Below are 23646 nucleotides of genomic sequence, written 5' to 3'. Positions count from 1 at the left end.
ATAACACAGCGAAATTCAAGGTTGGATCCATTTAAACATGTACTGCCTTTTGTCATTCACAGTGTCATGCATGTCACTCTTGTCTCCAGGATAAATTGAAGCAGAAACTGTCCCATTCCCTGTGTGTTGCTGTAGCCCCACGTTCTACCACTGAGCACACAATAGGGAATTCAAGAAGCAGTTGATTTGGGGATCTGAATGCAGGGCTGTTTCATACCTCGGCTCCCAACTCCAGGGGCCTACTCACCCCCCGAGCAAGGGAGAACCCCCAGAGACCTCTGCCCACCACTCACAGCCTCATCATCCCTCAGGGTCGGAAGGGCCTCTGGGGTGCAGGGTGTTCAGCAAGGTCCTGCGGCCCGCCCACCAGGCACCGCACGCCCCAACAGAGCCGTTTACAGGTGTGAGGAGGTTCCGCTCTTTATCCGATTCTATTTTCTTGTATGCACCCAGATGCTGTTGAGCACTCCCACTGGCATTAATGACATAACATTGAAAGAAGTAAAACCTGACAGAACAAACAGAAAGCCAGCGACAGTTAACTAACAACAGCAACAAGAGCCTGTCCTCATACAGCTGTCCTCCCGCTGGGTGGACAGAGAGATGGGGGTGCAGTGGGGAGGCGTGAGTGACTGAGCACAATCATCTCTCACCCTCTACCTGCGCAGAGTGAAATCCCCTCCCTGAATGCTCAGCGCTGGCAGGAAGGACACAGGATGTGCTCAACAGGAAATTCAAGAAAGAGGGGCTCCAGGGTCAGGCCCAGAGGAGAGGACTCCTCTCCTCCATAGGGCTTCTTGTGGGGACCTCGTTTGTCATTGGGTTTATTAACAGCGACGGTCCTGGCGTCTGCTTGGAGGATGAGGTGGGGAGAGTTTTTATGCTAACTGCAATGTGGGGATAAACACAAAGAACAGGCCTTGATCTACTCCAGAAGGTTTCTGGACACCCAGCGGGATCCATAAACAGACGATGCAGCAGCAGGGACAGGCTAGGAGTAACACATATCAACCTGCTTTCCTACATACTAGACCCTGGGCCTCTGTGACTGGCAAAGGCCCTGGCACACAGTGGGTGCTCAGTGAGTTTGCTGACAGCATCTGCTGAAATCTCCCATAGGCTTTCTCTCGCTTTCTTCTCCCAAGGCATGTTGACCCTGGGCTGTTCAAGTTGACCTCAGGAACCTGGAGCTTACTGAGCCCTCTGCCAAGGACATTTTCCCCTGGACACCAGTGGGGCTTGAGCCCTCCTTCCTTTTAAATATGTATGGAAAAGCCACCAGCTCAGGGAAGCCCTGCACACAGCGACATAATGCACATGGCTCTGGAGGTCTCTCCTCCATTACCCTGTATTGTTTTTCTTCACAGCACCCGTCACCACCTGTCAGATCATATATCTCTGCAGTTTATTGTTATATGTTGTAATTCCCAAAGAAAATGTAAATTCTGTGGTAACTGGGATTTAGTGTAGCCAGCACTGTGCCCCAACACTGCCTGACACATAGTAGGCACTCAAGAAATATTTCTGAATGAATACTGACCCATAACGGGCACTCAATAAATATTTATGAATGAACATATATGAATAACATCATAAATAAAATTCATAAATATACACATAAATAAATGATGACAATGCCTGAACTCAGCTCCACGGGGGCAGAGGCAGCACCTGCGTGGTTCTCTGTTTTATCCCAGGCTCTAGAACAAAGCCTAGCAAACAGAAGGCACTCCTGTTTTGTTGAATGAATGGATGTATAAATGAATGAGCGGATGGATGACTTCCGTAGTATCTATAATCTGTAATATCTCTCTTCTGCCATTTATTTTTTAGCTGCCATGAATTCCAGATATTTCTGGGCATGTCCAGGTTTAACATACGTTGGCCTTAGTGACCTCATCTGGTTGTGCCTGTCATTTACTGAGCTGACTGTCATGGTTGTCACCGTGGGAGACCCTCGGGGAATGGTTCATCGGTTTAGGACTGAAAGCAGACCCTCTGGGAGGCCACGTTGCAACCATGAAGGGTCCAGGGGGTGGACATATAGGGAGATGGACTGATTCCTCAGTTTTACACACCCTCTGGGAAGCCCAGGCCCTTTATTATAGAGAATCAATATTTGTACAGTTGGTAGATTGTAAAATTTTATAGTTGTGAAGTGACAGGTTTTCCTAACTGGCCCCCAAAGAGATATAAAACCCGACAGCAAAAGTTACCTGATGATCCCCACAAAGGGTGGCAACTACAGAACACAGAACACGAGGGGCCACTTCACGCATGACACAGAGAACACGTGGGGCCGCTTCACGCATGATCACCTCAGGGGGCACAGAGGACACCCAGAATTAGCGATGTCGATGCTATCAGGGTTTTGGCACAGTCTCAGTATTGGATTTGAGATCTTGCTGAAGTTTGTGTCTTATTAGGAAATGACAAAGATATGAATTTTTAAAAGAAGAAGAAAGAAAAATATAAATAGTGGGAAATTTAAATGATTATGATTGCTCACCGGGCATGGTGGCTCACGCCTATAATACTAAGACCTTAAGAGGCTGAGGCAGGCAGGTCACTTGAGGTCAGGAGTAAAACCAGCCTGGCCAACATGGTGAAACCCCGTTTCTACAAAAAATTATCGGGGCATGGTGGTACGTGCCTGTAGTCCCAGCTACTTAGGAGGCTGAGGCAGGAGAATCGCTTGAACTCAGGAGGCAGAGGTTGCAGTGAGCTGAGATTGTACCACTGCACTCCAGCCTGGGTGACAGAGCAAGACTCTGTCTCAAAAATAAATAAATAAATAAATTATGATTGTTGGAATTAATCAAGTATATCAACAATTATAATAAACGTAAGTCAATTAATTCTATCAATTAAATCCCAAAGAATATGAACTCGCTAAAGCTAAAAAATATCCATATATGTGTTATTTACATTAACACACACAAAATATGGTTACATTTTAGGGCTGGCAATAGAGAAAAACTTTTCCAGATAAATTTGGTGTGACAACATTAATACATAATAAAACAAGCTATAATGAAAATGTGATATTAGGAATGTATTTTTACATAATTTGGGGAAAGTTAAAAGTTCATTAAGAAAACTCATGATTATCTTAATAGATGCAGACAAAGGTTCACCATCAATTCATGTTAGAGGATAAAAAAAGAAAAGGAAAACAAAACAAAAAAAACTATTAGTAAATCGAGGGATAAAAGGAACTTTCTCTGATCAAATAGAGTATCTGCAAAAATAGTAGTGGAAACAGCACACTTAAACACTGCCACTGAAATTGAAGTTGGGAAGGAGACAAGGAGTTTGCTGCCACAAAATCTGATCCACATTGTAATAGTGGTCGTAGCCAGTGCAATATGTCAAGAAAAATATAATAAAACTTGTATTGCCAAAAAACCTATGATTTCAGAGGACATAATTGTGTATTTTGAAATTTAAAAGACTTTAAACTATTACAATTAATAATGAAACATTAAAAATGCTGCACTTAAGACAAATAATAAAATTTAATATATTTTTGCACTCAATAAAGAAATATAAAATGAAAAGTTTAAAATATCTTTTAAGATAGCATCAAACAAAATCAAATACCCAGAAATAAATCTAACCAAAGATGTTCAAAATCTCTACATCAGTGCTACACAAAGCACAGGTGATAAAATATTTTTAACAGTTTAAAATGAGATAAACTAGTATAGGTACATAGAAATTTTAGTATAGGTTTGTAGTATTGGTATTAGTATAGGTATGTAGAAACTTTTATGGCAATTTTGAAATTATCGGAATATTTTTATTTTATTTTAAAATCATATTCACTTAGAAATTAAAAGAGAGAAAAAAACTGGTTCTCTACCACAGATGATTTGAGAAGAACTGTTACATATAACACCTATATATTTTGAGAAAAAAATGAAGTTTTACATAAATAGAGAGACGCCTCCTGTTTGTCAAGAGGAAGACTCACTAATATAAAGATGACAGCTTTTCCTAAATCAAGTGACGGATTTAATGCAATTCCAAGTTAAACTCCAGAAGGATATTTGTGTGTTTGTAGAAATTCACAAGCTGAGCTGACATTTCCATGGAAATGTAAAAGGCAAATTGAGGGAAAAGACCAAAGCTGTATCATTTGCAATACTACCTACTATATCCAACGTTCCATTGTAAAACTATAGTAACTGAGACATTGATATGGTATTGATGCAAACATGGCCAAATAGACCAGTGGCACCAAACAGAGAGTTGAGAATCAAACCCATCTGATTTGTAACAAAAATATTCTATAAGATAGTAGGAAAAGGATGGTCTTTTTAATAAATGGTGCCTGGTCAACTGGATATTCATAAGGAAGTGAATGTTTGCAAATCTCACACCATTTGCAAACATCAAAGATGAATTTCAGCACTAAATATAAAATATAAACAATAATGTTTTGCAGAAAAACACAGGAGGGCATTTGTATCATCTTGGAGTGGGTAAATTTTTTTTTTTTTTTTTTTTTTGGGCAGAGTTTTGCTCTTGTTACCCAAGCTGGAGTGCAATAGCATGATCTCAGCTCACTGCAACCTCCGCCTCCCAGGTTCAAGTGATTTTAAATGCCTCAGCCTCTAAAGTAGCTGGGATTACAGGCATGTGCCATCACACCCAGCTAATTTTCTGTATTTAATAGAGATGGGGTTTCACCATGTTAGTCAGGCTGGTCTGGAACTCCTGACCTCAGGTGATCCACCTGCCTCAGTCTCCTAAAGTGCTGGGTTTACAGGCATGCGCTACTGTGCCCGGCCAGAGTAGGTAAAATCTTAAACTTGATATTAAAATTGCTAAGCACAAGAAAATGGATATATATGATCAATTTCATCAGAAGACACATTAATAATGGTAAAAGTCAAGGAACAGAGTAAGAGAAAATTATTAACGTATAACACAGAAAACATACAAAAACACTTGAAATACACAAAACACTTAAAATACATATAATAAATGGACTTCTATCTAAGACATTTTAAAATACATATAAATTATAATATAAAGGCAAGCAACTCAAAACAAATTGTCCCAAAGACCAGAGGAGAAGTGTATAAAAATAAATGTTCAAATGGTCAATACAACAAGAAAATCTGCTGCACTTCATTAGCTATTGAGAGATGCAAATTAAAGCCATAATTCAACACCAGTGTGCAGCCACCAGAATGCCCCAAATGCAAAAGACAGGCAATAGCAGGTCTGAGGGTGTGGAGTTCAAGGCAGCTCATGCCCTGCTGGTGGGAATATAACTGGCACAACCACTTTGGGAAACCATGTGGAAGAATTCTTAACAGCTCAACAAATCCACACTTTATGCACAGCAATTTCATTTCTAGGTTCATGTCTCACAGAAACGCGTATGTGGGTTCTTCAAAAGATATGAAAAGTTTATAAAGGCACTATTCATTACCACATAACTAGAAATTTCCCAAATGCCCATCAATAATGGAACAGACACATCCACTTTAGTATATCACGCAGTGAAACACTTACAGCAGGAGGCTGGATCATCTACAACAATGCCCCAAAGTCTGGACGTCCTTCCTACAGAGTGAAAACAGTAAGGCACAAAAGGGGCATGTGCAGCATAATTTCATTTATACAAAGGATAAAAGCAGGCAAAACTAACCTATGGGGTTAGACATTGGGATTGTGGCTTCCCTTGAGAACAGGGTTGTAACTGGCCAGGGAATGGGGCAATTCATGAGCCACAGCCACTTTCTGCTTCTTGATCCCGGTGCTGGTTACACAAGCGTGCTCATCTTGGGACAATTCACTGAGTAGTACATTCATGTTTTGCTTCTTTGTCTGCATGCATGTTATACTTTGACAAGTTTACTTAAAAATATTAACATCATTTAAGATGAAAACATTTTCTAAATTGAGAATTAACTCACCATTCTTACCTAAAAAAGAATATTTACTGCTGGGCGCAGTGGCTCATGCCTGTAACCCCAGCACTTTGGGAGGCCAAGGCAGGTCGATCATGAGGTCAAGATATTGAGACCATCCTGGCCAACATGGTGAAATCTCGTCTCTACTAAAAATACAAAAATTAGCTGGATGTAGTGGCGCGTGCCTTTAGTCTCAGCTACTCAGGAGGCTGAGGCAGGAGAATTGCTTGAACCCGTGAGGCAGAGGTTGCAGTAAACCAAGATCACACCACTGTATTGAAGCCTGGTGACAGAGCAAGACTCCGTCTCAAAAAAAAAAAAAAAAAAAAAAAAAAAGAATGTTTATTAAACCAATAAAAATCCCAGAAACACCTAAAATAATTATTCTAAAAAGTGGCATCTTAGAGATAGTCCCTTTAACATCAAAATGAGACCAGTTATCAAAATACTTCTACTCAACATCCTATTGAGAGTCCTTGAGACAGTCTCACTCTGTTACTCACGTTGGAATGCAGTGGCTTGAACATGGCTCACTTGATGTACTGGACTTGATCCTCCTACCTCAGCCTCCCAGGTAGCTGAAATTATGCATGTGTGTTACCACACCCAACTAGTTTTTAATTCTTTGTGAAGATGAGATCCCACTATGTTGTCCAGTCTGGTCTTGAACTCTTGGCCTCAAGTGATCCTCCCGCCATGACCTCCGAAAGTACTAGGATTACAGGTGTGAGCCACTGTGCCTGGACCTATTGAAAGTCTTAATCAGCACAAAAATAAATGAACAACAATAACAACAAAAGAGAGACATAGGACTGGAAAAGAGATACAAAAATTATTATTTTCAGAGCAAATAGTTGCTTATAAAGGAATCAATTTAATCTATGGAAGAATTATTGGAAGTAATAGAGAGTTTAGCAAGGGACATTAGATAAAAACTGAACAAATTTGAATCTACAGATTTTAGTTAATAATAATGTATCAATATTTGATCATTATTTGCAACAAATGTATCATACTAATGTAAGATATTAACAATAAAGAAAACTGGATATGCGCACAGAGTAACTCCATTAGCTTCACTAGGTTTCTCTAAATCTAAAACTGCTCTCAAATAAAGTGTTTGTTTTGCTTTGTTTTGTTTAATTTTAAGTTCTGGGATACATGTGCAGAGCATGCAGGTTTGTTACACAGGTACATATGTGCCATGGAGGTTTGCTGCACCTGTCAACCCGTCATCGAGGTTTTAAGCCCCCACATGCATTAGGCATTTGTCCTAATGCTCTCCCTCCCCTTCCCCCAACACCCCAACAGGCCCCGGTGTGTGATGTTCCCCTTCCTGTGTCCATGTGTTCCCACTGTTCAACTCCCACTTATGAGTGAGAACATGCAGTGTTTGGTTTTCTGCTCCTGTGTTAGTTTGCTGAGGATGATGGTTTCCAGTTTCATCCATGTCCCTGCAAAAGACATGAACTCATTCTTTTTTACCACGTTTACGGATGGGAAGATTTGACAGTGTAAAGATGTCAGTCATTTCCAACATGGTACCAGGTATAGATTCAAATTACTCACAGGATTCCTGAAAAGAATATTCCCAGAACTTGATAAGATGATTCTAAAATTCATATGGAAAAATAAAGGTACAAGGAAATCCAGGACTGAAGAAGGACTGGGAGGGGAAATAGGCACCTGTTTATTCCCCCCTTTCTGTAGCTTTACAGGGAGTGCTGATGCCAGTAAAGGGGAGGAGGAAAGACAAGTTGGTCAGTGAAACAAAACAGTGAGCCCAGGATCACACCAAGGGTGTGAATGAAACTTTGATTTACAAAAGGAGAGGCATGGGAGAGCTGAGAGAAAAGACAGGATTATTTGATGAAGTGATGTGGAGAAAAGATGAACTCTTATCTCACACTATATACAAAAATCAACTCCGGATGTATTATTTAATGATATCAAAAACAAAACTTTAAAACTTCTCGTAGAATGTATAAGTAAATATATTCTAGATGTTGGAAAAGGAGAATACTTATTAAATACACAACACATTAACTGAAAACTTAAAATACACAGATTTGAGTGAATTTAAATTAAAAACCTGTATTCATCAAAACAAACCTTAGTGGGAGTAAACAATAAATTACAAATAGGGAGAAGAAATTGGGAAAATACAGAAAAAGAACCAATTCAGGTTGGGCGTGGTGGCTAACACCTATAATCCCAGCACATTGGGAGGCCGAGGCAGGAGGGTCGTCTGAGGTCAGGAGTTCGAGATCAGCCTGACCAACACGGTGAAACCCTGTCTCTACTAAAAATACAAAACATTAGTCAGGCATGGTGGTGTATGCCTGTAATCCCAGCTACTTGGGAGGCTGAGACAGGAGAATCACGAAACCAGGAGGCAGAGGTTGCAGTGAGCCGAGATCACACCCTTGCACTCCAGCTTGGGTGATAGAGCAGGGCTCTGTCTCAAAACAAAACAAAACAAAACAAAAAAAAAAACAAACAAAAAACACCAAAAAAATACATATAAAGAATATGTACAAGAAGTCCTTTATCACAATAGTAAAAGCAAAACAGCCCAACATAAAAGTGACCCAAACACATGAGCGGATACTGTATACAGAAGGAAAAATATGGAGGCTGTAGACAGATGAAGGGTTGTTCAGCCTCATTAGTCAACAGAAAAGCACAAGTGAAGGCCACAATGAGGCACCATCCTACACATATTAGACAGACGCATTTTTTTTAAAGTCTAAAATAACATAATTGGAAGATGTGAATAGAGAGGACTTTTTATACACATAATGCTGATGGGAGGGTTCATTGCTACAATGATTCGTGTAAATATTTGGTGTTAGCTTCTGAAGGTGAACATTTACATGCTCTCTGACCCTCTAATTCTGCTTCTACACAGCCAAGCCAAACTCTTGCACACCTATGGGAGATGTGCACACAAGCTTCCTGCAAATGCCCTTAGGACAGCGAAACCTGGAGACAGTATAATGCCCATTTCTAGGAGCGTAGGTGAGTAAACTGCACCTATAGTACCACAGTGAAATACCCTGCAACAGTCAAAACGAATGAATTACAGGTATGTGAGAAATCCTAATCAAGATTGGAAATCTAATAAGTAAATGCTCAGGCCAGGGTGATTACATCATCATGATGCTCTTTTAAATATAATTAAAAACAATGATAATTGAGCTTTTATACCTGCTGGGACTCTTAAAAACGAAATGATGCAACTTTTCGGCAAATCTGAAGCTATCCTAAAAGTTTAAAGGTTTTTTTTTAAAAAAATGGACCACATAGCTTGAAGGCCACATCAATCATTTCCAGAAAAGTGCCTGGTCTCATAGCTTGAGCCTCCTCAGCCTCAGTTTGGCCTTAAGGACTCAGGAGGAAGGTACCCTGACCAGCAGTCACCCTTCAGACCACATTTCAGACAGTTGTGTTAGAGGGAACGAGGGGAAGAAAAAGGGGAAATTTCTAGAGAAATGAGAGTAGGGAGAAGAAAAGCCTGAGAAACAATTGCCCACACACACAGCCTGTCTCATAAGCAAAGTGACTATCGCCAGGGAGATTTCCTGCTAGCTTGGAACATGGCTCTGACCCTCCTTCACCCTTCCAAGAAAACATACTTATTAAAGATGAGAAATAGGCCAGGTGTGGTGGCTCAGGTCTGTAATTCCAGCACTTTGGGAGGCTGAGGTGGGAGGATCCCTTGAGGCCAGGAGTTCGAGAAGAACCTGGCCAACGTACCCGAGACTTAGCTATACAAAAACTAAAAAAATAAATTAGCTAAGCACAGCGGTGCACACCTGTAGTCCCAGCTACTTGGGAAGCTGAGGTGGGAGAATCGCTTGAGCCTAGGAGTTCGAAGCTGCAATAAGCTATTAATCCCACCACCGCACTCCAGCCTGGATAACAGAGTAAGACCCTGTCTCAAGGAAAAAGAAAGAAAGAAAGAAATATATATATATATGTATATATATACATATATACTTTATATATCTATAGAGAGAGAAATAAAAAAGGAAGAATCATCTGATTTATGTATACACAGAAAAATTAAATGAGTAAAGAGTAGTGAAAAGAAGTGGTAAGCTATAAATATTTACCAAAAAACATTTGCACAAAGAGGTTAAAAATGTTAACTAACCACAATACCATGAACACAAGAAAAACAACAATAAACAAAATGATTCCTTTATAAAACAAACAAACAAAACAGAATACAAAAAGAGAGAGAGCGAGCAAACTAGTGCACGTAGAGATGCCCTGTTCAGAGATGGAGAAGAAATATGGGCGGTCAAAGCTCAGACGCTGAAGAAAAAAATTTTTTTTTTAATTCAGAGCACATTAAAACCTCACCAAGAAGAGCAGAGGATACTGCATTTCCCTGTTTCTTATGCTTCACCTCCTCCCTTTCACGTCTGGTTGGACTTGGAGTTTAACACCAGAATGGTTCCCTTGACTAAAGCTTCCAACCCTCAGCTCCTCTCTCCCCTTCTTTCCTGTAATGAGGAAGCAAACTCACCATTGCTGAATCTCACTCCGCCTTCCCCAGGCCAGCGCTGGCAGTTGGACGTGCTGATGACAATGAGTGGCTGGGCTGGAGGGTACTACTTAGGTCTACGTTCATGATCCTCGGCTTGACGGCCACTCTCCGCACCCCCCAGACTCTGGTCCCGGGAAATCTCTGCAGCAGCTGGAGGCTGGGCTCTGCCTCGGGGCCAGCCAGCCCAGTCCAGCCACCCCCCTAGTCTGACAGCCAACCCCTCCGTAACTTACTTTTCCTAAAACGCCCAGTATTATCTGAACACCCCACCCCCTCTTAGGGCCTCGTTCCTTATTTCAAACACACAAAACCAAAAACAGAACCAATTGTAAGAGACCTTCTCCCCACCACCAGGAGGTCATGCGCCTGCCTGCCTCTGTGGCCCGGTGCCCTGCTGTCCATTTTGGTAGCTACTCTACATGACTGTCTGCACACCCCCATCCCCCTTGCACCAAGTCCTGACCCTAATCACCTTCCAAGGACTTTGTTTCCATGGTGTCATCTTGCTCCAGCATTAGTAGTCTTCCCTTTTCCTCTGGATCCTTTTCTTTTCCTTTTTTTTTTTTTTTTTTTTTTTTTTTTTTGAGACAAAGTCTTACCCTGTCGCCCAGGCTGGAGTGCAGCAGTGCAATCTTGGCTCACTGCAACCTCCACCTCCCAGGTTCAAGCGATTCTCTTGTCTCAGCCTCCCGAGTGGCTGGGATTACAGGCATATGCCACCACACCTGGCTAATTTTTGTATTTTTGGTAGAGACAGGGTTTCACCATGTTGGCCAGGCTGTTCTCGAACTCCTGTCCTCAGGTGATCTACCCACCTCGGCTTCCCAGAGTGCTAGGATTACAGGCATGACCCACCACGCCCAGCCTCTAAATCATTTTCATACGCACAACAATGTGTTCTAAAACCACTTATCTAATAATAAAAAAATAGTTTCCTGTCTCATCCTCCCTCCAGTTACTGACTCATTTCTCTGCTCCCTGTTAGAATAAAATTATTTGAAAGTATTGTCTCTCGGCTGGGTGCGGTGGCTCACGCCTGTAATCCCAGCACTTTGGGAGGCCAAGGTGGGTGGATCTCACAGTCAGGAGATCGAGACCATCCTGGTTAACACGGTGAAACCCCGTCTCTACTAAAAACACAAAAAATTAGCTGGGGTGGTGGTGGGTGCCTGTAGTCCCAGCTACTTGGGAGGCTGAGGCAAGAGAATGGCCTGAACCCGGGAAGCGGAGCTTGCAGTGAGCCGAGATGGCGCCACTGCACTCTAGTCTGGGTGACAGAGTGAGACTCCATCTCAAAAAGAAAGAAAGAAAGAGAGAGAGAGAGGGAAGGAAGGAGGGAAGGAAGGAACGAAGGAAGGAACGAAAGAAGGAAGGAAGGAAGGAAGGAAGGAAGGAAGGAAGGAAGGAAGGAAGGAAGGAAGGAAGGAAGGAAGGAAGGAAGGAGGGAGGGAGGGAGGGAGGGAAGGAAAGAAAAGAAACAATGAACAGAACAGAGCTCTAAGAATATTTCTCTTTTTATTTAAATGAAAAAATGGAGAAACACATGAAACAATAAATCAAAAATGAATTAAAATGGTCACCACTGGGGAGGGAAGGTACAGAATTTACATTGTTGCTCATCGACTGTCCCTGTCATTAAAAGGAATCACCATCCATGTGGGGGCTGCCAAGGTCAGGGTGGCTCACACTCTACCCTCCATGATAGACTAGGAATCAGCACAGAGGAAAATCAAATGTGCAACCACTAATTAAATGAATGTGCAATACCCCAAAAACCACCAGGGACACGGAGAGAAGGAAAAACAAAATGGAAAAACCAAGGAGTTGAGAAACAGAGAGAAAATCATGGACATGAAGCTTCAACATACAAATAATTGGTGTTCCTCAACGAAGGAAATCCATATAATATCCTAGCAAACATGTTTAAAGAAATAACTAAAAATGTTATTCTAGAAACTAAAGAATTATTTTATCTACATATTAAATGAGCACCCCATAGACCAGGAAAAAGTGAAAAAAAAAAATTGGTAGCAAACAACTGCTTGTTGAAACACACCATAATAAATAAAGGTCATTGAATTTTTAAATAAACAAGTTATGAAAAGGCATGCTAAAAGATTAAGTCATCTATGAAGGTTAAGAAATCCATTTGCCTAAGATTTCTCAACTGTAATATTCAACAAAACCAAAACAAACCCCTCAAAGAAAGAGAGCAAGCCTAAGAATTTAATATCCAGCTAACCTCTATCAATATGGAAGCAACAGACACATATTTGAACCTGCAGGACCTGTGGCTATTTGACACATAACAGAGCAGATTTTACACATTACTGGGTGAAGGGTACACCGTCAACAAATTGTGCTAATTCAACCAATAACTACAGGAAAAAGTAGATCAGATCCCTGCCTCGATCCAAGTACACAGGTGACTTAACCACTGAAATGCAAATGAAAAAATTTAAACATTTTAGAAAAAAATATCAGAAAATGCTTTGGAAAGGTTTTTGAAATAAATAACAGTACAAACCATAAAAGAACTTCTTTTCATCAAAATTCACCACAAAAATGGTAAATTCAACTGACAAAACATATCTGCAATTCTTGTGACTGATAGAGAATTGAAATTTAAAATATAAAACAAAAATAACTTCTTAATAATTAATAGTTTAAAACACACCCAACAGGCAACATGGATCAAGAAGCTTTTCACTGAAGTGAAAATTAAAAGACCAATCAATGCATAAATAATGCATCTGATTAATAATCAGGAAAATAAGAATTAAAAATAAAATATGTATCTCAAGCCAAAAAGATTGACACAATTTTTAAAGATTTGTAGACAAACAGATGAAACACTGGAATTGCTTAACTATTGCTTTCTCTAAACACTTTGGTAGTACGAAATAATTAGGTTTCATTTTATAAAAGCTAAAGGTGTTCATCACCTATGACCCAGCAAAACTATGTCTCATTATATACCCCAGAACAACAGAAAAACAAGAAATAATCAAAACACAGAAATGTAGATGGACACAGCAGGAACCGGGCACAGAATATTCACAGCAGCATTGCTGGTAGCAGAAGACTTGGAACCGGCCCAAATGTCAACAGGGAAGCGAGTGAATGGGCCATGATCAAAAGACTCTGTGATTTTATTCCATGTCACAAGGACACTGAGTAAACCACAGCCACGGCCATCTCCATGGAGGGCTCTTCGACCTTCACGGCTGAGTGGCAACCACAAATCACAGACGATTGCAGAAACACTGGTACGATCTGGATAAAGCTCACGAACAAGAAAGACTAAGCAATCCATTGCTTTGGGAGAGATACCAATTTGGTAAAATAATAAAGGAAAAGAAGAGAACGGGAAAGCAAAACCAGATCAGGTGGCGCCTTAGTGGGGTGCAGTGTGTGCGCGAATTGGCACTCCAGCGTGTTCTGTTTCCTAAGGGGTGAGTGTATGGGCACTGATTTTATTACCAACATTTATAATATATCATTCCGAGGAGCCAAAAAATTGTATTTAAACGGTACAGGAAGATAAGATGAGAGAAAATATTCTATATATGCATTAGGAACATAGAGTTTATAAAACTGTGTAAGAATAAACCAAAATAGCAATGCCCAATATTATGTGAAGATTATTGAACAGGACTCAGGAATTCATGCCGAGATCTCTGAACAAATGCAAAGTCCCACCATGGTCCTGGAGAGGCAGGCTGCCCACATCCAGAAGCCAACGCTTCCCTAAGTGATGTGTGAATGCACGTGGGTCTGAATAATGTACAGGATCCCAATTATGTGTGTATATTTATTTAAACCTCCAGTGTGTGTGAGAGAGAGATTCTCAAGCTGAACAGCACGTGCAAACCAGCAAGAGTATTGTCAACAAAGAGTTAAACTGTGTAAAATGTTTAAAGAGGTTTATTCTGAGCCGAATATGAGTGACCACGGCCCGTGACACAGCCCTCAGGAGACCCTGAGAACATGGGCCCAGGGTGGTCTGGATGCAGCTCGGTTTTTATACAGCTTAGGGAGGCATGAGACATCCATCAAATACACTTAAGATGTACGTTGGCCTGGTCCAGAAAGGTGGGAAAACTTGAAGCAGGGGGTGGGGAGGGGGCTTCCGGGTCTCAGGTAGATTTAAAAATTTTCTGATTGGCAATTGGTTGAAATAGTTATTATCTGTAGAAAGGAATGGGTTACAATAAGAGGCCTTGGAGACCGAAGTTCTGTCATGCAGATGAAGCCTCCGGTTATCAGACTTCAGAGGGAACAGATTGTTAAGTGTTTCTTATCAGACGTGAGGTCTGTGTTGATGTTAATGCTGGAGGGCTATAATGAGGCATGTCCAACCGCCACTTCCCATCATGGGCTGAACCTGTCTTTTAGGTGGAACTATAGCGTGTCCCCGCCACGGAGGAAGTCCATTCAGATGGCTGGGGGGCCTTAGAATTTTATGTTGGGTTTACAATATCCGAGAGAGATGTTATGAAAAGAGTATGGAATGGGAATTTGCACTACTTACCAAGTATTGTCACACATAGCTATGCTAATGAAAGCAGTGTGGTATTGGAATATAAACTGATCAATCGATCAGATCAAATGGAAGCTGTGGAAATAGGCCCAAGTGCATAGAGGAACTTAGCCTGCACTAAAAGTATCATTTCAAAATGGGGGTGGGGGAGACGGAAAATTCAATAAATGTGTTGAGAGACAGTGTAGCTGTTTGTAAAATAATAGTGATATTGGATTTTTACCTTACTACTCACAACAACATAAATCTCAATGGATTGAGGGAAGGGAAGGGAGGGGAGAGGAAGGGAAGGGAGGGGAAAGGAAGGGAGGGGAAGGGAGGGGAGGGGAGGGGAAGGGAAGGGGAGGGAGGGAGGGAAGGGGAGGGAGGGAGAGGAGGGGAGGGGAGGGGAGGGAAAGGAAGGGAGGGGAAGGGAGGGGAGGGGAGGGGAGGGAAAGGGAAGGGGAGGGAGGGAGGGAAGGGGAGGGAGGGAGGGGAGGGGAGGGGAGGGGAGGGAAAGGAAGGGAGGGGAAGGGAGGGGAGGGGAGGGGAGGGAAAGGGAAGGGGAGGGAGGGGAGGGGAGGGGAGGGGAGGGGAGGGGAGGGGAGGGAAGGGAAGGGAAGGGAAGGGAAGGGAAGGGAAGGGAAGGGAAAAACACAGAGGTCCTGAAGCAGAGACTGCTGGTGACCTGCCCAACGCCCTTTCCTAGGCTGGGGTTTTCCCTGAGGGTTCCCCTTGACTGCAGGGACCCAGGGGACCTGGCAGGGCCTGTGGCCCGTGGCATATAGAGGTGGGAAAGAAGCGCGCCCCTTTGCTGCTGGGCTGCATGGAACGTGGCACAACTCACACCCCAAGTGCCCTGAGAGCAGGCAGAGCCTCCACTTCTCCGGAGACCACACCCCTGCCCACTCCTCCCCTGTGCACTCGGCACCTCAGGCTCCAGCAGTGAGTCACAAATTCACGCCTCAATTACTGCACTCCCTTGCCTGGACCTCTGGATCATATTCCACTCCTGAGTGATTTGGCCTAATACAAGCAAGAAAAGAAAGCAGAGACAATTTTGGAAATATTTGTAGCATAAGGGAGAGTCTCCCCAGAGACTAACATTAAAACCAGATTTCAAAACATTAAATTCTACTAAAATTTTAAGTAGACTGTCGACAACATAACCTAAAGAAAGCCAATGGAGAAAAATTAAACTCTGAAATACAGGTATGCATGATAAATGTCTATATATCAATATTGATAAAACATGAGGAATAATTTTCTTAAAATGTAAAGATAGTTATCAAATCATTTAAAAAATGTATAAAGCTAAAAAATATGCATAAAGATTTCATGAAAAGAGGAAATATAAGGGCCATTTAAACAAATAAAATTTCACAGTTGTCTATCAAGAACCATAAAAATTAAAACCCCAATAACATATTGTTTTAAACTAATCATATTGGTACTGACTTAAAAAAAAAAGAAACAAAAACTAGCACAGACATCTCACTAAGCTGGCTCTGGTATAGGTAAACAGTTACTCTTATAAATTACAGTGGAAAGTGTAAAGTTTTATGGCCAGTTTGAATGACAATTTGGCAATTCTTTCAAAATTACTAAGGTGTCTAACCTTTGACTCAGCAATTCTGATTCTAGGAATTTATTCCCCAAACATTCTAATACTTGTGCCAAATAATATATGATCTGTGATGTTCACTGCAGCAGTTTATGACAGCAAAAATTGGAAAAAATAAATAAATGTGCATGGGGGGGAGACTGGTTACACAAATTACAATATAGCCCTACAATAAAATGCTATGTAGTCATTAATGTTTTAAAAAAGAGCACCATATTTACTGAGAAGGAAAAAATCCCCAAAAAATTCTAACCGCAAGAGTGAGGTACAGACCAACGTGCACGTGACCAGGCCAGCGTCTGAGTTACAGGGGGAAGTCCGTGTGTGATGGCGTGGTTTTTGAGATACAAAGGGAAGCCTGCGTGTGATGGTACATTTGTGTGTGCTCACACGTGCACAGAAGACCTGGGGAACTGGTAGTGTAGGGTATACACAGAGAGGAATTTGGAGGCTGGGGCTGAGGCAGGAGGGAGGTTTGAACTGGCTGGTGATCTCCTCTGCATGTGAGTGCTGGTTTAAAATGACTGTGTTCTTTCTCCTTCTGGATAACCGGTGTCCTCTCCTCTGCCCGGGGTCTCAGGGGACCCTCCCTCACAGCTCTCAGTCTGCCTGGGTCCCCCAGCCCCTCTCTTCTCTGTGGCTCTCGGGATCACTGAAGAGGGCTGGAGTCCTGCTGCCCGGTTCTCATCTGACGGGGACGATAACTCACATTCGATGACCATTTATCATGGCCAGGCTCTTTAATGTGTTTTACTCCTGTTATCATCACCATCTCCATTAAATGCAGCATCACCAATCTCATTGCACAGATAAGGGAAATAAAGCCTAAAGAAATGAACCAAGTGACCCACAGGCACCAAGAGTAAGCGTGTGGAGCAAGATCCCATCTGGTCTTCCTGGAGGTCAGTCCGCGAGGGCTCCTAGATGGTCCTTCAAACCCCAGGACAGCAGCTCGCGCCCGTGGGGTGGAGGGCTCCTCTTAGACTTCCAGCCTCCTGGGAACAGGTTTCAGCCATTCTCGTATTTTGACAGTAATCCCCCTTTTCATGGCACCAGGCAGTTGGGCCTCCAGGAAAGGATAAGCTGACCAGCAAAGGATAAGCTCCATCCTGGAGCAGGCATGAAAACCAACAGCTCAGAGAATAACAAGGACCGGACCGTGGAGCCCAGGGCCAGTCATTCCTGCAGAGTGGGAGGGGCAGCTGATGGCCAGGCCCCAGGACTGGGCAGAGCCACCTCTCAGAGGCGCAGGCTAGCAGCGAGCACAGAGCAACAGCTGAGGGTTCGGAGGTGTGTGTAGGTCGCCGTTCTCGCCCCAGCTACCTCTGGCCCTGGTGGCCTGGACTGGAAGAAGCCGGAAGGAAGTGGGGCAGCAGTTGAGGTCCCTGAAACCTCCCCAGGAGCCACATTCATCCTCTGGGCATCTTTGTGGTGAGTTAAGGCCCAGGAGCTATGGTGCCTGGTGACCAGGGCACAAAGACATCAGGCTGAACCAGGCCCTTCATCTGGGGCGCTCATGGTCCCTGAGATGCATCTTAGACACTTTGCACAGGTGTGTGTCTCTATCCTGGCCACTGTGGGAGCTGAGGACACCCCTGCGCAGTGTCAGCCAGGAGCCCATGAGGACCAGACAGTTGCCATTAAGAGGCCAGGGGCACACCGGGCGCGGTGGCTCACGCCTGTAATCCCAGCACTTTGAGAGGCCGAGGCGGATGGATCACGAGGTCAGGAGATCGAGACCATCCTGGCTAACACGGTGAAACCCCGTCTCCACTAAAAATACAAAAAAATTAACCAGGTGTGGCGGCAGGCACCTGTAGTCCCAGCTAATTGGGAGACTGAGGCAGGAAAATGGCGTGAACCTGGGAGGCGGAGCTTGCAGTGAGCCGAGATCACGCCACTACACTCCAGCCTGGGTGACAGAGCGAGACTCTGTCTCAAAAACAAAAGAAAAAAACAAAGAGGCCAGAGGCAGGCTGAGCCAGGGGTGGGAGTGAGAGGGAGGGGTGAGAGGGGCCTGAGCACCTACTCAGCGCATGCTCCACAGAACCAGTCTGCCCCAGGAGGGTCAGGTGCCCAGTGCCACGATGCACACTCCTGCCCTGTGCCTGCACACCGGCCCCGTGACGAAGGCCCTCGCCACATGGTCGCCTTGCACCAATTCCCTCCGCTGGAGTTGCTGAACGGTTCTGCAGGCCTCAGTCTACAGTCAGCCTCCAACTCTGTCGTCAGCAGGGGCCCCAGCTTACAGCAACCTGGCTGTTTTCACTGCAGGCTGACTGCCACGGCGTTGCCAACCTGAAACTTCCAACCCAGAGTGAGTTTCTGGGGAGGCAGGAGGCTGTCCGAGCATCTTACCTACTGTGTGGGCAAGAAGCAGCCTGCATCTCATCAGAGTTTGGGGGTTCAGGACCCGCAGTTGTGTGAGCTTGGGTAGGTCAGACCCCACCTTGGGCGTGCTCTTCTGTCCTGAAGATTCAATCGGGCCTATGTGTTGGGAGCGGAGGGCCCTTCTGCTCTCTCTGCTGGCGTCTGAGGAAGATGGCAGCTGGGTTGGTAGCAGGGTGAGCAGGGTCTGAGTGGGACCAGGCTTCCCACGCGGGACAGTGGTGTCCACCTGTAAAGCCGATGTCCTGGATTTTTGACAAGCATCTTAGCAATCGACCTGACACTCCACTATGTCTAAGTTGATTTGTTTCCATACTGGACGCGTGTCTACCGGGACATGGTCCTGGCTGCCACTGGCAGGGCCTGGAATGAGGAAACTTGTTATGCAGCTTGCTTTGGAGCCCCAGACCTGCAAAAGAAAAACAAAAACGTGGCTTCACCCAGGTCATCTCTTTGCCTGTATGAGCCTCAGGCCACCCATAGAAAGGGTCTCGTAGCCCCAGGAGTCTCACTCTCTGACCTTTGCCAAGTCATCTTCAGTAGCAGCTGGAACTCTGAAGTGGCTGCCACAGATGTTGGCAAAGTCCTGCCTGGGATGCCTCCACCCTGCACCAGGCACGGGGGCTGCCTTCGCTGTGCGTTCACCTGGAAACCGTCCACTCGCCAAGCACCTCAGAGGCAGGGGGAGTCTGCCACTGGACCGCGTTCAACACGGCTGCAGGGATACAGACAAGCACATTCCCTGGCAGAGGCACAGGCCGGGCCGGCTGGAGCTGCAGCAGCTGTGTGTGGTCACAGAGCTTCCAAATGAGGGAGATAGATGGCCTCGTTCCACAGTGTGTCCAGAGCATGTTCACGGTACCTGGGAAGACCAAGGACTTAACCACGCCCTGCTTTGGTTTCCCTCACAGCGAAGCCTCCTTGCTGGTGGGAGCCATGTCCAAGCATGGGGGCAGGGGCTGGGGGAGCTCTGTCAGGGACTTCTTGCAGGCAGCAAGGCCTCTGAGAACTAAGGAAACCAGAAACTGCATCTTGGAGCAGGTGCGCAAACCAACAGCTCAGAGAATAACAAGGTTCCTACCAAGGACCATGAGCCTCCTGTGCTGTCCTGCTTGTTCTGTCACCTGCTCAGGACACAGGGTGGGGGCGGGAGGAGCGCATGTCAACAGGGAGCTGGTGGTGGCTCTGAGAGCCAGCTCCTTTCTCATAACTGGTTTGAAATCCTCTTTGCAGGAGACCGAACCCAGCACATCTCGAGGGCCCACAGCACAGGGCAAGTGCATTTATATTTACTGTTTCTATCAGCCAAAGAGCAAAACCAAACTCAAACAAACGAAGACTCTGGCAAGATTGCTTGATCCTGCCTCAAGGTGAGCGCACAGCAGCATCGGGAAAGCACGTAACTCACAAAGACGGTGCAGCCTGCGGGTCAGGAGGCACTGGGATCTGTCGAGGACAGCTGGGGCTTTACAGCCATCCACAGTGCTGCACTCAGAGCGGGGAGGTGCTGTCTCCAGGCCTACCTGTCACTCCTGAGGTACAGGCAGAGGGTTGGGCGTGCATGACACTGCACAGGAGTCCTCTCTGCGGGGTGGAACCCACCCACATCGCCTGCTCCCTCAGTCCCCAAATGCATCTGGGGTCTGAGATCAGAAACAGCAGAAGCTCTGGTGGTTAATGGAATAGTTGCCTAACTGGACCCTCATCTCCTGGGCATTCTTGAGTGCCTCCCTGCTAGGTACTGTTTCAGGGGCTGGTGACGGGAAGCCCACTCTGCCCATGAGGCTCTTTCCGCACAGAGGTGGACGCTGAGGGACCACTCGCTCACCTGTGTGTTGAAATGTGTGCTCAGCCGATGTCTTCCCAAGCGAGCCCTCCTGCAGGACAGGATCACACAGTGTTCTCAAAAACCACTCCAGGTCAGTGTGAGCTGGGCAGTGCTGCCTGTGGTGGCCCTGCCGGAGGCTCCTGGTGTGTGTAGGACCGAAGACGCTTGCCTCATTGGATTTAGCCAGCATTTCCCTGGTGGATTTGGCCATTAAAGACCCCCATTCGCGTACCCACCACACCTTTCACCCTCTATGGTAGACACTGGTAGTCGCAAACCCTTTGTCTATTCTCTCTTCTTTCTTTTCTCTTTTCTTTTTTTTTTTGAGACAGAGTCTTGCTCTCTCTCCCAGTCTGGAGTCTGGAGTGCAGTGACGCGATCTCGGCCCACTGCAAGCTCCTCCTCCCAGGTTCACGCCATTCTCCTGCCTCAGCCTCCTGAGTAGTTGGGACTACAGGCGCTGCCACCTCGCCCGGCTACTTTTTTGTATTTTTAGTAGAGACGGGGTCTCGATTTCCTGACCTCGTGATCCGCCCGCCTCGGCCTCCCGCAGCGCTGGGATTACAGGCGTGAACCATCGCACCCGGCTTCTCTCTTCTTTCTAGGTAAAATAACCTTGATTTTTTTTTCCCCCCAGGGACAACATGTGTCCAGCAAAAAACATACTCTGCAACTTCTCTTGCAGGAATGGCAAACAACGTAATTCTATCTAAGGAGATGTTCAAAGACATCTTCTGGGGCTTCTTGAAAGACTGGATTTCTTCACATAGATGGAAGGTCTTCCCTGTGGTTTCTCCTTCTATCTGCTGGGAACACGGGTGTGACCCCTGGAGCCGCAGCAGTCATTTGTTAACCCTGAGGAAAAGACTCAGAAAAATTCAGGACCTTGGTTCTACGATGTTTGGGCTGTAGAACCAGAGGTAGCAAGTTGTGTTTCTCCTTAAATGGTAATAAAAGCCCCACTTGGTTTAAGCCACTGTTTCTCGAGACTCTTAACTAGATGTCATCCCTGACCAGGACCGGAAAGAACTTTGTTCTACCTACAGAACACACTTTTGAGACTATGTGACACATAAGCTGGTTTTAGATCTGTTGTGTCTCTTTTGAGAAGCGAGCGTGACTATCTGCATCTTTAAATCAAGCGTTCACAGTGAGAGGGTTTAGCTGTCTTTCCTGGGGTCACACGGCTTGTTAATAGCAAAGCCCGATTTCTAACCCTATCTCATCCGACTCCTGTGTACTTGTAATTGAGAGCTGAATACAGGGAGCTGGGAATGCAGAAGCAAAACGATGAATTTTACAAGACAGTGGTGGAGGGCAGGCTTCCTGGGGCTGTGGTTTGCAGTCAGTCTGTGTTTGGTTGGCACTGTGATGCTGCCTACCCCAGAGGGACAAAGGTACCAGTCAATCAATGGGGAAGTGATGTTGCTTTTAATACCATTGTCAGTTCCCCGGGGAGACCACTCCTTGCCTGGCTCCGTCCTGGTGTAAATGAATACCAATGCACAGCCCTGGTTCAACAGGCTGGGTGGGGAACGGCAGCGGAGAAATAAGGAAAAGAGAATCTGGGGACTGCCTGGGAGTGTTCAGGCCCACTCTGCATCCAGCACAGGGCCCTGTGTGTTACCACCTTTTCAGATGACTTGGAGAAAGAATGAGGTGCCATGACTTCACACACTCTGCACCCACACCCGGGTCACCATGCTTTTGGCAGACCTGGGGCACCTGGCCCTTGGTGGTGGACCTATTCTTGCTGGGGGATGAGCCTCAGCTCCCTGAAGATGGGCTGCTTCCTCCTGCTCACAGTGTCCCCTGGCTGTGCTACACGTCCACGTGCTGGACATAGGGACCGGCTGTGGCATGAGTGAGGAATGGAGGATTGGCCTCCGGGCGCCATCGTTCCTGTTGCTTGAAGCCATTGAGTTCTTTTCAAAACATCCATGCTTATTTGTCCGGATGGGAACATGGAAAGGAGGCAAAGCTGCCTTCTTTTAGCAAAGAGACAAGACAGCGGGTAGAAGACACTGAGAACCTCGGCAAGACTCCTGGACCACTCCCTGCAGGGAGACGCAGGAGCAACTTTAAGGGAATGAGAGAAGGGTGATGTGGAGGGACCTGCAGGAGGTGGGTAGGGCAGAGAGACACGAGCTGGGGTGGAGAAAACCCACAGGTGCAGGAGCTACATGAGCAGGGTCCTTTACTTATGGGGTCGCCGGCCAGATGGAGACTCTGAGAAGGCCGTGGATGTTGTTTCAGAAGAATGAATCCACTCCCACATTTTCATGCAATCTCAGGGTATTGAGGATGCAGCCCATGGATGGGCTGGTCAGGAAATCCTGCAACTCGGGGTTGCTGTGGCTTCCAGGTGTGTCCCCCTCCCCAGGTACTTCCTCCTCCCAAAGAGCAACTCGCACACCCGCATCTTCTGGGTCAGCTGTGGCTGTGAGATCCCCTTCTGCCGAGGCTGACCCCTGTCCCCGGTCACACCCCGATGGTCTGATTCTACCCTCCCAGTCACCCAGCCCTGTGGCTTCTCAGCCCCTCTGCCTGTTCTGGGCACTGAATAGCACTTTCTGGTATGTCTGGAGATGTGGCGAGTGCCTGACTGATCAGTTTCCACCTTCTGAGTCAGTCTTATCTGTGAGAGGTTTTAGTTGGATGTGCCTCTGGGAGTCTGGGGGGGAGAGGCACCCTGATGTGGCCTGAGGGGCGGTTTTGTGGGGCACTCGGGGTTTGATCGCACTGTGCTGTGGTTTTCCAACCTGGCTGTCCAGGAGCTGGATCAGGAGTTTCAAT

General features: G+C 45.3%; 1 long non-coding RNA gene across 1 annotated transcript; it reads left to right on the top strand.

Moving 5' to 3' along the window:
- The first annotated feature begins 13638 nt into the window (after positions 1–13638).
- Positions 13639–21822, top strand: LOC103223519 (uncharacterized). Its single transcript, XR_012089595.1, has 3 exons — positions 13639–13943; positions 20256–21455; positions 21536–21822. It is a non-coding gene; the product is annotated as an uncharacterized lncRNA (long non-coding RNA).
- The last annotated feature ends 1824 nt before the right edge of the window (positions 21823–23646 follow it).

The sequence above is a fragment of the Chlorocebus sabaeus genome, chromosome 19 (genome assembly GCF_047675955.1).
Source record: "Chlorocebus sabaeus isolate Y175 chromosome 19, mChlSab1.0.hap1, whole genome shotgun sequence".
In the NCBI taxonomy this organism is placed as follows: Eukaryota; Metazoa; Chordata; class Mammalia; order Primates; family Cercopithecidae; genus Chlorocebus; species Chlorocebus sabaeus.
Note: the sequence above shows the minus strand (reverse complement) of the source record. Positions and strands in the feature narration are given on the sequence as shown.